This window comes from Eublepharis macularius, chromosome 1, assembly GCF_028583425.1.
Source record: "Eublepharis macularius isolate TG4126 chromosome 1, MPM_Emac_v1.0, whole genome shotgun sequence".
NCBI lineage: Eukaryota > Metazoa > Chordata > Lepidosauria > Squamata > Eublepharidae > Eublepharis > Eublepharis macularius.
The window spans coordinates 251,017,085-251,033,719 of NC_072790.1; the positions used below are offsets into that span (position 1 = coordinate 251,017,085).

Below are 16,635 nucleotides of genomic sequence, written 5' to 3' on the forward strand. Positions count from 1 at the left end.
GAGCTTTCAAAGCACACAAAACTTTTATCCAGAACAAAATACACTGCAGGAATCAGAAACTTGGCCAAGTTGCATGTTCAGGTCGCTGTGAAAACTCCCATCTCATAGCAATACAGTGGAAGAGATCTCGTTGTGGGTTTGGGGGCAAGCCTCGATTCCAGTTCTTGACGAAGAACTTTATGGCACTTGAAAACTCGCTGCTGAGATTGGGTAGGGGAGGGTTGAAGTCTCAATTCATACCAGTGCTGGTTGGTGAGGAGAAATCCAGTGGACAGACCATTTTGAAAAAGGCGTCCCGAGTTCAAATCCTAGCGCAGGCATCAAACCAATCCTTAGATCTTATATATCGCTTTTGAGCAGGGGTCATTTCATAGAAAAAGAGCTGGAGGAACTCATTAGCATAACTCATCAGCATATGCCATGCCCCTTGACATAATCAGAAATGTGTCATTAGCGTAACTGATTTGCATATGCCACACCCCCTGACATCACCTATCCTGGCTGTTTTGGACCCAATCCTGGCCGTTCAGGGCCGCTGCTGAGCGGGAGAGCGATCCACCACCCATCAGAGGCCCGATCCAGGACGTTTCAGCCCCAATCCAGGCTGAAACGGGCCCAAAATGGCTGAGAGTCAGGTGGGTGGGGCCACCTGTCATGTGACCTCTTTGGGGAACAGCCGCATCTGTGTTCCTGCGTGTTCCCCCTCAAAATGAGCCCTGCTTTTGAGAATTCAAAGAGCTGGATCTTGCGACTCTGTTCCACTAACAGCAACGCTTTCACCCAGGGCAAGGATCCTTTCCTCCTTCGCCAGGAGGAAATGCTTGAGTTAGCAGAACGGATAGGATCCAACATCTGGTTAGAAGTTCAACTACCAGCCTATATGGCTATTGCAGATTACAGGCAGGGGGTCTGACAGTAAATAGCTTGGGAAAGGACACCTAACAAGATTAGTAAAAAGTCCAGTAGCACCATTAAGACTAACCAAATTTGAGGCATAAGCTTTCGAGAACCACAGCTCTCTTCGTCAGATGCATCGTCAGCTTTCGAGAACCACAGCTCTCTTCGTCAGATTACTGCACTGTGCTTTGTGTGGGGCCCTTGAAAAGTGTTCAGAAACTTCAATCGGTGCAGAATGCTGCAGCCAGGAAGTTGACTAGAGTGGATGGCAGGGGACACACCGTCCACTCTTGCCCCATCTACACTGGCTCCCAATCTGTTTCCAGGCACAATTCAAGGTGCCGGTGTTGACCTTCAAAGCCCTACCTGGTTTGGAATCAACTGACCGGAAGGACCTACCTACTCTTTTATGAACCTACCCAACCACTGCGGTCATCTTCAGAGGCCCTGCTTTGGGTGCCTCCACCTGAGATTACGCAGGAGAGGGCCTTTTCAGTGGTGGCACCTAGACCCTGGAACTTTCTCCTCACGGAGATTCACCTGTCCCCTTCTATCTTCTGCCACCAGGTGAAGACTTTCTTGTTTTGTTTAGCATTCCCTCAGCGACCCCTGAGGGAACCTTAAAAAGGTTTTAAAACATTAAAAAGGTTTTAAAAAACCTTTTAGATTTATTTTAAATTGTTTTAATGAGGTGGCCATTAAGACCATGTTTTAATGTGCATATTTTAAATTTGTTAGTTGTCATGGTGACCCTGAGAGGGCTGAAATGCAAGGTAAAAATCTTGTTAGTAATACATAAATAAGTACATAAGTATTATGTATAAATAAATACATATACATAAGTATTATGTATAAATAATACATAAATAAATAAATAAGTTAATAATATAATAAATAAGTGAACACATGACAGGAAGCAGAATTCGAACTAGGCACTTCACAAGTCTCCGCTCAAATAATTAAAAAAATAATAACATTCGATTTATATACCGCCCTTCAGGACAACTTAACACCCACTCAGAGCGGTTTACAAAGTATGTTATTATTATCCCCACAACAATCGCCCTGTGAGGTTACACTTGATCTTAGCCAAAACGACGAGAAGCAGCCCGATTCTCCAGATTAGAGCCCTGCCCCTCTTAACCATTACACCAAACTGGCTCGGTCTCTTTGCCATCTTGCTGCACTAGTTCCATGTATATTAATGTTACGTAAGTGCAGTAATTATCATCATCATCAGGGGTCATTTCGTAGAAAAAGAGCGGGAGGAACTCATTAGCATAACTCATTAGCATATGCCACACCCCTTGCCGTCATCGGAAGTGTATCATTAGCATAACTGATTTGCATATGCCACACCCCCTGACATCACCTATCCTGCCTGTTTTGGACCCAATCCTGGCCATTCAGGGCCGAAATTGGGCCCAAAATGGCAAAAAGGGGCTGAAAATGGCCAAAAAGGGGCCTAAAATGGTCAGGATTGGGCCACTGCTGAGTGGGAGAGTGATCCACCACCTGTCAGAGGCCCGATCCGAGCCATTTCGGCCCCAATCCAGGCTGAAACTGGCCCCAAACGGCCGAGAGTCAGGTGGGTGGGGCCACCTGACATGTGACCTCTTTGGGGAACTGCCGGAACTGTGTTCCTGTGCGTTCCCCCTGGAAATGAGCCCTGATTATTATTATTAATAATGTGGAATAAAATGGCACAGAGATAGCTACAATAGCATCAACTGCCAGCTAGGCCAAAACCATCTCTCCCTCACCCCCAAATGCCTTCAAATCAAATTTAAAATAAATGTATTAAAGAGCAATTTTTTAAAAAATGCAACCCTGTGGGTTTTTTTTTTAAAAAGCCAGCAGCCAACTCCCTCGCTTTCTGTAAACGTGGCCGAGGTGTTCATTATTCTCCTGTTCAGAACACATTTAAGCAACGCAAGCAGCCAGCAGCAGTCCTGCCGCTCCCGTCCAACCGCAGCTGGGCCGATGCCAGCTTGGAATCCGTCCGGAAAAGAGGCAGATCATGCGCCCGCAAAGGGCTGGTGCGCTATGCCAGGGCCAAGTCAGCAGGGAGAGAAGGAACAGGGTCTTTAGCAGGCCCCCAACTCTCATTTACCCAGACAATATTAAAGAATCCGGTCGCACCTTTAAGACTAACCAACTTTATTGTAGCATAAGCTTTCGAGAACCACAGCTCTCTTCGTCAGATGTATGAGACGAAGAGAGAACTAAAACTAGAAATCGGGGCACCCAGTGAAGTTGACAGGCAACAGGTACAGAGCTGACAAAATGAAAACCCGCTTTATTCAATGAGTAATTACATTGTGAGCATTATCAACAGTGGAAGTAATGGTGGCCTCATTTTACCGACCTCGGAAGGATGGAAGGCTGAGTCAACCTTGAGCCGGCTACTTGAACCCAGCTTTCGCCGGGATCGAACTCAGGTCGTGAGCAGAGCTTGGGCTGCAGTACTGCAGCTTACCGCTCTGCGCCACGGGGCTGGTAGTTGTGGATGTCCTGCATTGTGCTGGGGTTGGACTAGATGACCCCGGAGGTCCCTTCCAACCCTATGATTCTATGATTCTGTGACCCTCCAGGGGAAATGGTTGACCTGCCTCTTGTTGGGGGGATAGAGTAACCCCCTCCCCAGTTTCCATGTGAGACTGCTGCTGCTCTCTCCACCTCCCACCCGTAGAAATGTTTATTCGGGCTGGGTAAATGGGGACCGTCGACTGAGTTTTTATGATTGAACTGTGTGTTATTTATGATTTTCATGTAAATTTTAATGCACCTTTTATTATATTGTTATCCACTCTGAGCCCGTTCGTAGGGAGAGCAGGTTAAAAGCTGAATCAATCAAACCAATGTGTGAGCCAGGATGCAGTCCACGCATGTCTAAAGAAACACGTGGAAGGGAGCACCTGTGGTTAACAGTGTGGAAACAGCAATTTTTGCCAAAAATAGAGATCTGGCTGCATAAAATGTGGTATGTCGTGTTAAGGGTAAGACAGTAACCCTTACACAAAAAGAATCTAAATGCTTAAGTTATTTTTGTCCAATATTCTCTTCTCCCCCCACCCCCCGCCGCCGCTGCCTGCCATTTTTAGTACTGGAACAAGTTCCCTGAGAAAGCTATAAAGAAAGAAAAATTGAATTTGATAGAGACTATAAACTTGAATATTCCCTGACCTGGATAGCCCAGGGGAGCCTAATCTAGTCAGATCTCAGAAGCTAAGCAGGGTCCGCCTTGGTTAGTAATTGGATGGGAGAACTCTGACGAAGAGCAGGGTTGCAGAGGCAGGCAATGGCAAACCACCTCTCTTAGTCTCTTGCCATGAAAACCCCACCAGGGGTCTCCATAAATCAGCTATGGCTTGAGGGCACCACAAACACAAAAGGTGCTACTGGACTCAAATCTTGCTCTTCTAACTACAGCGCTACCCACCTGAAACTATTCTAAATACAGTCATACACACCCACCCCTCCCATCACTATACACTCCTATTACCAAGCCTTTGTGTATTGTCCAATCCCCGTTTTCACTGCAGAATGAAGTTGCTAATCCTCATGGACAAGAAGATATTCTTAAAAGTATGCGGCCAAGCAGAATCATTGTGCCCAAGCAATCTAAACACCCACAGCGCAGCTAGCGTATCAGAAGTCCCCATGGCTCACAGCCTAGGAAACCAGCCTCCTTCTGGGGAATAGAGATAAGATTGAGGCTTCCTACTGATTCATAATCCCCAGCTTGTTATTCGGATCCTCTCTAGATTGTTAGGGTAACAAGATAGAACTTATCCAGAAGGAAGCACAGTCTACCCAGCAAGAACAAGCCGGAGGCAAAGAGGAGCCGGGCGTTAGCAAAGCACTTCTAAAAAGAGCCACTGGTTTTCAAGCCACAGGGGAGACGGAACACCGCGGCGGCCTCTTTGCTCCTAAGCCGTATTTATGCAGTGCAAATGACCGGCAGAGACGCTGACTGAGGGCAAAAGAGGGCTAAGTCACCGGAGCCCCAGGGGCATCCTTTGCCTCTGGCAGGAAAGGAGCTCAACAGAAGTGGTGCTTAAGGTGGAAGGCATGGCCGTTCTTTGAAGGTGAGAGCACAGCACACAGCCAGGGTGCCCAGAGGTGCGCCAGAGGAAGGCCTCGCTGGGTAACGTTCCGAGGCAGTCCTGCTGCGCTCTACTGGGGTAGCACCCAGGGGTCATTTCATAGAAAAAGAGCTGCAGGAACTCATTAGCATAAATCATTAGCATATGCCATGCCCCTTGACTGGGCCGAAATGGCCGGGATTCGGCTGCTGCCAGACGGGGGAGTGTTCCCCCACCTGGCAGTGGCCCGATCAGGGCCTTTTGGGCCAATCCTGGCTGAAATGAGCACAAAATGGTTCAAAATGGCCATTTGGGGCATGTTTTGGCCTGGATTGGGCCCCAAATGGCCCAGATTGGGTCGGTGCCAGGCAGGGGAGGGTTCCCTCACCCAGCACCAACCCAATCCTGTCTGTTCCAGTCCCGATCCCAGCATAAAGTTGGGCCAAAGTTGCCATTTTGGGCTCTTTTGGACCCAGATCGGGCCCGCCCAGCACCGACCTGATCTGGGCTGTTTAGGCCCAGATTCGGGCTGTTTTGGCCCGGATCGGGTCACTGCCAGGCAGGGGAGGGTTTCCCCGCTCAGCACCAAGGTGATCCGGGCCGTTTTGGCCCCAATCGAGGCCTGAACGGCCCCAAATGTCCAAAAGTCAGGTGGGCGGGACCACCTGATTGTTGGGGGAACTACCAGAACTGCGTTCCTGTGCGTTCCCCCCGGAAATGAGCCCTGGTAGCAGCACCAATGCTGTTTTCAGAAGGGGGCCTGGGGAGGCGTCCTGGACTGAGGAAGAGGAGCGCTTTGCAACACGCCAGGCAGCAGCCAAGGAAGTTCCCGGCAGTGGTGGAGAAACCTGAAACCGACACACCTGAGCTTACATCACCGATCCGTCCCTGCAGGCGCAGCAGGTGGAATGGAATTTCGAGAGAACCTGAGCGACCTTTTGTCGCTTGCGCAAGAAAGGCGGCGATGGTAGGTAAATAACGATTAAGGGGGAGAGTCGCTGCTTGGACACACGGAGGAGAGGGCTTGCGAGCCTTCCACCATCCGAGGAACGAACATCCGAGGTCTCGATCAAAAGGTTCAGCGGCAGGGCACCGGCTTAGCACCCAAGGGAAGAAGCCCCCGGGCTTCATCTCTAGGCGATTCCAGTTCAAGGATCTTGGGTGCCGAGAAAAACCTCTCTTTGCCTGGCAGAGTCACCACTGGCCAGGCTAGGCAGCTGTACGTGAGACTCCCACCCCACCCCCATCAAAACCAAGAAAGAAACTCTTTGGGCAGAGAGGTGCATCAGGAGGTATCGTGTGTCATGCTAAGCAATGTTCTGGCATCCATCTCCAAATTATTGGGTAATGCTCCCATGAGAGACTGAAACTTTTTTTTAAAAAAATGGCGGGTCTCAGATGCTTCGAGTTAGGGGCCCTGGACTCCAACACTATGTTGCCTTACGTACTATCTGTTGTCTTAAATATGTGCTCCTATGAGCTACCTGTGCTTCATGTTTTCTAACGTCAGCTCTAGAATTGCTTATGTTCTGTTTCAGCATTTCTTCAACTCTGTATTGGATTCTTGCTAATGCTTTGTCTTTCTAAAGTTGTGTTTACTGACCCCATGTCATCGGTTATGAAAATATCCTTGAAATTGACTGTATAAATTTCACATTGTATAATCCACCTTGAGTATCAGTGAGAAAGGCAGACTATGAAAGGAAAGACCAACTAGATTAGCCCTTGGGAGCTTTGTATTTATCGTGCTGTTTTAGATATGCTTATGTATTTATATTCCTGTATTTTATGTGATTATGCAGTCGCGACCTGCCCCAGGCCTGCTTGCGGGGAGGGAGGGCTATAAATCTAATAAATCAAATTAAATCAATACCCTGGAAATTTAGTTGGTCTTTAAGGTGCTACTTGACACAAATCTTGTTTTGCATTTAAGGAGCTGTGTACACTCTTTGGTTTTAAAGTGGTATTTGAGCGACTTCTGGTTTCCGTGTTTTTTAAATCGGATGGTTCCATTTTTTTTTATTCTTCTTCCAATAAGAGCAAAGGCGCAACCTGACACCGGCTCCACTTGGCACCATTTTATCTATGCAAATTGTCTTGGCATTCTTACACAGGTTCCCTACAAATGGCCAGAAGATCTAAGGCCCGAAGCGTTCGTTTCTTTCCCTAGCCCACACCTTAAAATAAAAAAAAAGGTGCCCCGTCTGATCAAGAGTTCTGGAGAACTCACAACGCTTCCATAAGGCGGTATTATTTTGGTTGGTCCTAATAAAAAAGCATGACGCGGCTTTGTTTGCTTGTTTTTGCATTCTGCGGATCAAATTTCCAATTTACAACACGGAAGGAAATGGATTCCTGGTTTCCTCCTGTGCCCCTTACATTTCAATAGGGTACAGAGGTGGAAAGGCAAGCAGATATTGAAGCAGTTGCAAAACCGGTCTTCAAACTTGAGTGGCCGGATTCCTGGCTATTTCCATCCACCCAGCCGTTCTCCTCCATGTACATACACAAAACCAGGTTACCATCCAAAAACCACAGTTAAGAAGAAGCTTGGATTTGGCAGAAGGTCTGAATTTGCCCGCAAACCAGAATGGATTTGGCATACGCTCGGAATTCTCCCTCTCTCTCTATTCCCCCCCCTTGCTATCCAGACAAAAAAAACCCAAGTTCGTTCAACAGCAGTGAGAACAATCTAGGACTTCTCCATTTCAGGTTTCTCACTCCACTGGCAAAGGAAAGAAAGAGGGGGAAAGAGAGAGGGAACACAAAGCCCTGAAAGATGGTTAATTATAAGCCAAGCTCCTGGAACAAAGCGCAGAAATGGCTTCCCGATCTTTCGGATCGAGCCCTTCGCTGCTCGCACGTACGCAGGGGCAGAAAGGAATCCAGCTCAGGTGCTTTGGCGGTGCCCGGTTACTTCCCCGAGGCACCCTTCTTCTGCCAATCAAAGCACCGGTTGCCGATGCGACTGTCCCCCAAGGGACACCAAAGAGCTCACACGGCCCGGAAATGACTCTTACACCTGCGGAAGTCTGTCTCTTGTCGGCCACTGGAACGATCTTTGGACCTTGATCAAAGGAAAATCACTGGATGCTCAGCAAATGTTTGTTGCCAAACAGTCAGCTTTTAGCAGGGATAACATTTTGTGAAGTCCCCCCCCCTTAGCAGGAGGCCAGTGTCCCCTAATTTGTTCTGCTCTCTCCCAAGCCCGGAGGGTTGCAGTCACCTTGGGAGAAGACCTTCTACTGCCCCTCTGGCTGTTCAAAAAGAGCCAAAAGGGTACTGGGAAAACACACCCCAGCGAGGCAGGAGGTAGTCACAACTTTGCCCAGCAATGAAACTCCCAGCAGTTTGGGATCACAAATTGTCCAAGTTTCAGACACAAGGCATTCAGAGTCTTTTGCAACCACACACACACACACACATACAGTGCTCACACAAACCTCTCCAAGAGAAGCAAAATCTTCACAAAAACCGGACAAACAGGTTGCGTGGGGATGAGAGAAAAGGGAAGCGGAGGGGGCAAAGCGAGCCAAACGGCGCTGGAAAGAATTCCTGCCTTTGCCAAAAAGTGGTGAACTTGCGGCAAACTGGTTCTCAGAAGCTCGTGGCCACGATCTAGACAGAGCGTCACCAATTTCCTGCGTGCCCAAATGGGCTTTGGGCTTGAGTTTTTCCCACATCAGCCTCCCTGCACCCTCCAAATATCCAACAGCTTCTGCAAGCAGTTTTTCAAAGGCAGCTTATGGCTGTTGCACGGCTGACTTCTGGCTTGCACCATCTGCTCTTTGAAAAACTAGAATCGCTATAGGGTGGCAACGTATTTTAAATTAACACAGCAAGAATGAACACTTTCGATTTGCGTTCAGTGGTCCTGAGAATGCAGGAGGGCAACAGCAGTGCCTCGTAGGACTGGACCTGTAGAATTGCTGCCTGCAAGAATCCTAGCCTCCAGCAGTGTTGGGGAGAACTTCGCCAGGGGTCCCCAGAAGGGCTGCGTCCTGTATCCTTCTACCCGGAATTTGTGATGTGCAACGGAGCTTTGCTGTTCCCCAAAACGTCGACAACCCCATCAGCCATACCCAAGGCATTGGGTGCACCAAGAATTCTGTCCAATCTGGTCCCGACAAACAGCTACATACCTCAACACAACACCCAATGGGGGGGGCAGGGGGGGCAGAGAAGAAGAGACAATGAAACAGGTCAACTCATTCTGTTTAAGTGTACTAGATCTATATACTCTGTGGCATTTCACTTTCTAGCACAGGATTTTATATTTAAAAGCAAATTGCATGCTCTCCTAGAGCTCACCAGAAGTGCTTTGTGGCTTCGCATACCATTGTTCAAAGCTGGCACAGCAACAGAAATCAAAGCCCAAACCTTGCAGCCAAAAATAGGGGCACCTGTGAATTCCTAACACCTGCTCTCGCACCTCCCCTTTTCCGTCCTCTGTTCTCGGCGAGTCCGGCACGGGATTCTAGAGGAAGGCATTGGGGAAAACTACGCTCTTAAAATACAAACGTCGTCCACAGCCCTTCGCTTATGGGTAGGCAGCGGGGATGGAACTGAAGGGACATTTGCGGATTGGGATCCAGGCGAGAGCTTTGACTGACATGTGCTCCAGGAAGCAAGAGAGATCTACCTCCCCAAAAATGCATTTAGCAGCTAGGAGAATGAACTGAAAAGCGAAGAGCCCCGGAGCATACATGCATACATTAACAACATTTGAAAGAGGCCACTCCCAAAGGCAAAAATCACAACAGGTATTAGAAAACAAGGACTGCAAGAAAACAGGCTCCTACATCCTTTCCGCTACCAAAAGTGGTTTCCTTCCGTGCAAGGACACCAGGAAGGCCCCTGGGACGGTCGGGGACCAGGACACCGTCATTATCAGAATAGATCCAAAGGAGCCAACCCAGGGAAAGAACACAAGTCTCTTGACACCTCAGTCCACTGACTTAGGAAATGGGTACATTTGCGACTTCATAAGGAAGCAGTTTTTTGTGGGTTGATGAGTGATGCAAACACCCCAAGACGACCTCGATTCCATTCTTTCCCTCCACCCAGTGATGGGAAGGCACAAAGGTTAAAAAGTAGAGCAGGCGCCACCCTGAAAGTATGACACCGATACCTCCCTTTGCCAGGAATGGATTCTCTTACCAAAAAGTATTACTGCTGCCCCTGACCCCGGCAATAAAACGATGGCCTCTTGCAGGTGCCACATGAACTGTTACGGAGCCAGGAAAAAGAAAGCGTGAGCCGTGTTAGTCTGTAGTTACAAACAAGTAAAGAGTCCAGTGACACCTTTAAGACTAACCGACTTTACTGTAGCGTAAGCTTTCGAGAGCCACAGCTCTCTTCATCTGAATCAAGTTGATTAGTCTTAAAGTCTTATGCTACAATAAAGTTGGTTAGCCTTAAAGGGGCTACTGGACTCTTTACTATTCAGTAAAAAGAAAGAGATCCAGCAGTGGAGACCAAATTAAGGAAGGCCTGAGTTCAAACTGACCCTCTGCCTGTCTCTGGCGTTCAAACTGACCCTCTGGCACTCAAACCGGCGCTCAAACCGACCCTTTGGTGGCCTTAAGCCACCAACTCTTTCAAAGCCTCCAGTTTGGGGATAAAAACATGGTCCTATGTATTGTCGAAGGCTTTCACGGCCGGAGAACGATGGTTGTTGTGGGTTTTCCGGGCTGTATTGCCGTGGTCTTGGCATTGTAGTTCCTGACGTTTCGCCAGCAGCTGTGGCTGGCATCTTCAGAGGTGTAGCACCAAAAGACGTCAGGAACTACAATGCCAAGACCACGGCAATACAGCCCGGAAAACCCACAACAACCAACATGGTCCTACTTTGCCAGGCTGTCGTAAGGAGCATTTTACATGTGGAAAAAGGCTGCCTATATTCTTAAGGTACAGCCATCTCTTAAAACCTCCATCCACACCTGCTTCCAAATCCATTTAATCAGAATGAGAGACATTCGCGCTCTGGCTTTGGCAGCGCACCCAGGCAACTATTAGACACCCCCCCCTTCACGCTGCCCCTAAACAGCAGAGCCATTCGGATTTTGGCCTGCTCTCAAGTAAGAAGGGTACAGGTTATCTTTCAGGGTGGAAATTCCAACTAGAATATCCTCCTGTGAGACAGCCAGGAAGAAAGCAGAGGCACACAAAGAGATGCACGTTAAAGGTGGCACCCAGGGCAATTTATGCCAGGGCCCAGCCTTGGCACCCAGGAGGAAAAAAACAGATCCAAGCGCCCCTGAGCAGAGGCACAGGGCATTTCCCTCACCTAGCAGGGATAGCAGGATTTGAGTCCAACGGCACCTTAGAGACCAACAAAATTCTCAGGCTATGAGCTTTCAAGAGTCAGAACTCCCTTCTTGGTGAGAACTGAACTGATGGCCACAATATTTCTATGGGATGAACACTGAAACATGGGGGGGGGGGGCGGGTTTCAGTGAAAGCACAGAAATCTTATTGGCCATAAGTTTGGCTTTCGTTTTTTAAAAATCAAATTTCTGGACTCCACAACCGCAAAGGAAACTCTGTTTCCAGTTCCAGGCACCTGGAGGGTGGTGGTGGTGCCCTTTGGGTTTGCATTTCTTGTATGCCCCCCCCCACCATTCTGCAGCAGGCAGACGAGATATCACAATAGAAGGAGGCCTCCTCGGCAGTGGTTGTTTTTTAAACTGTCTGGGACTCAAGGACACATTTAGAACGATTCTTCTCTGCACAGCACGAACAAAAAGCAACTGTGTTCAGTCTTCTGTCTTTTCCACTCACCTTATCTAGCAGCCCCCAATCTAACCAGCGCGTGATTCGGCCCGTTTGGAAAGCATGGGGGGGGGGAAGGGTCAGCAGCTTAAACCTGATCCCGCTCGCTCCTTCTTAGTTTATCCAAAGTGAACCTGAGTTAAACTCTTTAGAGCGCTCTCCAGTTGAGTAACCAATTCTCCCACTTGGGTGCCAACCTCATTTCCTCCACTCCAGGGGCAGTCGAGACACAGGAATATTGTTCTCCGTGCATGGGAACCGGAGAAAGCGAAACCGTGCTTTGAAGTATCAGCCTTTCCTCTAGTTTCAATCAGCTGATTGTGCGGCACACAAACCTCCAGGTGTAAGAGGAAACCATGTACAGGAAAAAAAGTGAATATTTGGGTGGGGGGAGAGTAATCTTTGTGCAGGGATCTCCAAACCCCACAACCTGGTAGTGGGAAGAAAAACCTTGCAAACGTGATTGGAATTAGGAAAGAATGAATATGTTTTTAAGGCGTTTGCAGTGGGGGGAAAACATGCAGAATTGGGACAGCGGAGGAGAGGGGGGATCGTAGAATTTGGAAAGACAGACTACATTGTGGTGGGAAGGGTACTGTTTATCTGGTTCAGTTACCCCCAAAAAGTGGTTAAATTCTCTCCCGTCCCAGCTATCAGCAATACAAAGAAAAAATAAAGCTGGCCAGCTGACTTTTTAACATTTTTCTGAACTGAGTCAAGGCTGAAGGCCTGGCAACGTGGGATCTGCCCGTTGACTCACTGCTGTAAAAGTACAGGGCAGCGAAGGTCTTAGCTGCCCTGTTCTAGGGCAAACCACACAACTGAAGCTTTGGCCCTCCGGGCCCGCCTCAGGGGCTCAATCCCAAAGCAAGAGAGGGCACCAAAAGTTCACACTAGGCAAAGTAAAGCTGCTGCTTCTTTACAGCGCTCTCCCTTTCCCTGTTTCATCTTATCTTCTTTTTCCCCTGCTACGTAGGTTAGGCTGAGACAGAGCGCGACTGGCCCAAGGTTACCCAGCGAGATTCCATGGCAGAGGCGGCATTCGAACCTGGGACGTCCAGATCCTATTCGACACGCTAACCACTACACCATGCTATTAAGGGGTTGTTGCCACAGATTTGTTAGCGGAACGGATCTGCAGGATCCACCCTGGCTAGACGGCAAGCCCCGGGGTGCTTGCATTAGGGGGATTCATGGAGCATAGACAGCAGTTACGCTGAACTTCCAGTTTCAGAGGCAGTGTACCAGGCAAACACAAACAAATGGGGCAGAGCCGACACTTCCACACTTTCTAGTACACTTCTTAGAGTCATCTGGCTGCTCGCCAGCGCAAACCGGATGCTGGGGAAGGCGGACTCCAGGCTCGATGTCACAGGTCACTTTACAGATTTCTGCCTCCGCACCTCACATTTGCCTACGCCGTGGCACTGCCGAGTCCCTCCCATTCCAGCCTCCCCGACAGAGACACCCGTAAAGCTCGCTTACTGGCTTTGTAAGTTGTTTTCCACCACCGCTCCTTTGGAGTCAGCAAAGCAACCCCTTGCTACCAAAGAGCCATCGCTTCCACCGTTATCGGCTGGAACCAGGGCCCAGTTCTGAGCGTCCTTTCAACATTCCTTTTAGGGGAAAAAAAGGTCAGCGTAACCAAAACAGTGCTCAGACTTTGCAAAGGGGTAAGCAGCGGAGAGCAAGCTCAGGGCGCTTTGCCAGGAGCTTCAGGCGCTGTAGGTCGCTCTACGAAAGACCACACCGAAGCCAGCCGAAGTGGTATTTTGGGTCCGCCCGGCCAGACCTCAGAGGGCAAAGTACCTTCTTTGGAAAAAAAGGCAGCCATTCTTACAGAAGTTTTGCGGTTGCAGAAACAATTACCATCGGCTCACAGAGCTGTGGAGCCGTATCCAAATAAAATCCTTTCCCTAGTCCTTGTGGTTTGTCAAAACCACCGTTGCGGAAATCCATCCACCAAATATGGCTGGAGAGGGGAGAGACCCGGCCGGGCCTGGCAGCAGCGGATACTGAGCAATGCACTGCTGGTCGTTTGGAGGTTTCCTTCAACCCGAATTTCAAGGTCTTAAGAGTCGGATAAAGACAGGCGCCAAAATCCCACTTTCAGAAACCAGCCTCGGGAAACTGGGATTCCCCCATGCCATCCAGACAGCACCAAAAGAACACGAAAGGAACCAAGTCTTCACGGAGAAAGTTGCCACCAGAGTGTCCCAGGTGGGCGGCCACAGTGTCTGCCACTCACTGTCGGAGGCAGCGGCCAGGGGAAGGGAAATGAGGTGCAGAGACCCCGGGTGGAGGGAAACAAGGGGCAATGACCCAAAGATGCGATCCCTGCCCACAAAATTAGGGGGCAAAGTCCAAACCAAGGGGACCAAACATCTGCTAGGCATGAGTACAGAGACCCCAGGGTAGAAATCACAGGTGGGGGAAGCCCTGCTCATGGGGGAACACAGGGAGGGCCGTACCAGATGGACAGGAGGCATTCGCGGTCAAGCTGGGCGGCACTATAAGCAAAGGGGGGCAGCAGGCAGGGGCACTGATGGCAAAGTGAGGGCAATTAATTTCCCAGAGGGTGGGGCATTATCCCAGCCCTCCGGAGCAGAAGACAGGTGTGGGAGATGCGCAGTAGGGAACACAGCTGGAACGAGGGAAAGGAGACGCCCAGAGGGCCCTGGCGCTTGGACTCAAGGCAGCCTGAGCATGCCAACTGCAGGCAGTGACCCACCCGGGAAAGCAAAATTCCCTGGACCCGAATCTTGCTTTTCTAGTGCAGACCCAACAGGGCTACCCAGTACCCACCTGAAACCACACAGGCAGGGCACTGAGTGCTCAAGGGGGCAAATAAGTTGCAACACCTAAGGGCTGGCGGGGAGGTGACATTGCCAACAGGAGCTGTGACTGCAAGCCCCCTACCCAAGTTACAAAGGAGGGGGCAGCAACCATGCCGAGTCCAACGAGGGGCCGTCCACCTCGGATTCAGTCCCCAAGAGGAGACCCCAACCCCTTCCACGATTTTGGTACCATGCACAAGCCCCCCATCTGGAAAGCAACAAGCTCAATAAAGCACATAAAGGGGGGAGGGTTGTCAAGGGGGGGTACCAAAACTGCCACGTGGGGAGGGGGGCTGCCAGCCCCATGTAGGGTCCCAGAGGGGGGAATTGGGTGCACTGGCCACCGCCCACCCATCCTCACCTGGGGAAACGCACAGGGGGACGCCAGTGGAGGGACTACTTTGCGTGGGGAAGGAGCGACCCCCAGCCCACCGCCCACTCACCTCCTCTCCAGCAGCTCGGCGGGCGCGTCGCGCACCTTCTGTCCTCCTCCGCTCCAGGGCGCAACCTGTTACCTGAGCCGCGAGCCGCGGCCACGCCCCGAAGCTTCCCATTGGCTCGCGCTCCGGGCGGCCCGGCCCCTCCCTTCCACAGCTGCTCTCCCAGAGCCACGCCCCTCCTTCTTAACTTCTCGCCCCGCCTAAGGGGCGGGGCCTCGCCGGCGATGCGGCGCCGGAGAAGAATGGGCGGGAAAAAAAGGGAGGCGGCCTCAAGAAGGGAGAAAAAAAATGGCCGCCGTGTTTGAAGCGACGGGGCGGGGCAGGAAGGAGTCCTTAGCAACCAGGGCGGCGCCTGGGCCCGCTTGGAGGGAACTAGTTGTAGTAGTAATGATTAATACCCAGGAACAATAAAATAGGACAAAGGTCATTGACTGAATTATTATTAGTAGTAGTAGTAGTAGTAGTAGTAGTAATGATTAATACTCAAGCCAATTTGGTGTAGTAGTTAAGAGCGCGGGACTCTAATCTGGAGAGCCGGGTTTGATTCCCCACTCATCCACTTGAAGCCAGCGGGGTGATTTTGGGTCAGTCACAGCTCTCTCAGAGCTCTCTCAACCCCACTCACCTCACAGGGTGTTTTGTTGTGGGGATAATAATGACATACTTTGTAAAGCACTCTGAGTGGGCATTAAGTTGTCCTGAAGGGCGGTATATAAATTGAATGTTATTATTAACGACGACAACAATATGCCCTTTTAGTTTGCTTTCTTGATGGTTGTTTATCCTAATAGCAATACGTAAGGTTGCCAGCTACAGCTTGGGGAATTCCTGGAGATCTGGGGGGTGAAACCTGGAGAAACCTGGAGAAAGTGGGGTTTGGGAGGGAAAGGACATTGGCATGGCATAATTCCATAGAGTCCACCCCCACCCCAAAGTAGCCATTTTCTCCAGGTGGGGTTGCCAGCCTCCTGGTAGTAGCTGGAGATCTCCTGGAATTACAATTTGTCTCCAGGCCACAGAGATCAGTTCTCCTGGAGAAAATGGCTATTTTGGGGGAAGACTCTATGGAATTATGCCATGCCAAGGTCCTTTCCCTTCCCAAACCCCATTTTCTCCAAGTTTCACCCCCCAGATCTCCAGGAATTTCCCAACTTGGAGCTGGCAACCCTATCTCCTGGTGAACTGATCTCTGTGGCTTGGAAACCAGTTGTAATTCCGGGAGATCTCCAGCCACTACCTGGAGGCTGGCAACTCTAGCAATAAGAGAGCTGGACAATTATTTATTTAGACTCCACTTTCTCACTGAGACTCAAAGCTTCTGATTATTATTCATACTAATTATGACTAGAAATTTTAAGCAGAGTTACTCTAAGCCCAATTTAAACTAATTTTACAGAAACATTCTAAGCAGAGTTACTCCAGACTAAGCCCAATTTACATTTTTTCAGAGAAATCCTAAAGAGTTACTCCAGTCTAAGCCCAATTTATATTTTTCAGAGAAATCCTAAACAGAGTTACTCCAGTCTAAGCCCAATTTACATTTTTTCAGAGAAATCCTAAAGAGTTACTCCAGTCTAAGCCCAATTTACATTTTTCAGA

The 16,635-nt window shown here is 49.6% G+C and overlaps 1 protein-coding gene across 3 annotated transcripts in view; it reads right to left on the reverse strand.

Annotated features, from left to right (window-relative positions):
• Positions 1-15,085, reverse strand: part of CGN (cingulin) — an 82,717-nt gene extending 67,632 nt beyond the window's left edge. Inside the window, exons 1-2 of one of the 3 annotated variants that reach the window (XM_054997763.1) lie at positions 15,040-15,061; positions 13,245-13,375 (exon numbers count right to left, since the gene is read on the reverse strand). The gene's annotated coding sequence lies outside the window, so the exon portion shown is untranslated. Of the gene's footprint in view, positions 1-11,768; positions 11,789-13,244; positions 13,376-15,039 lie in introns of those variants that run through there. The other 2 variants (XM_054997773.1, XM_054997782.1) reach the window with 2 other exon arrangements.
• Positions 15,086-16,635: the final 1,550 nt, after the last annotated feature.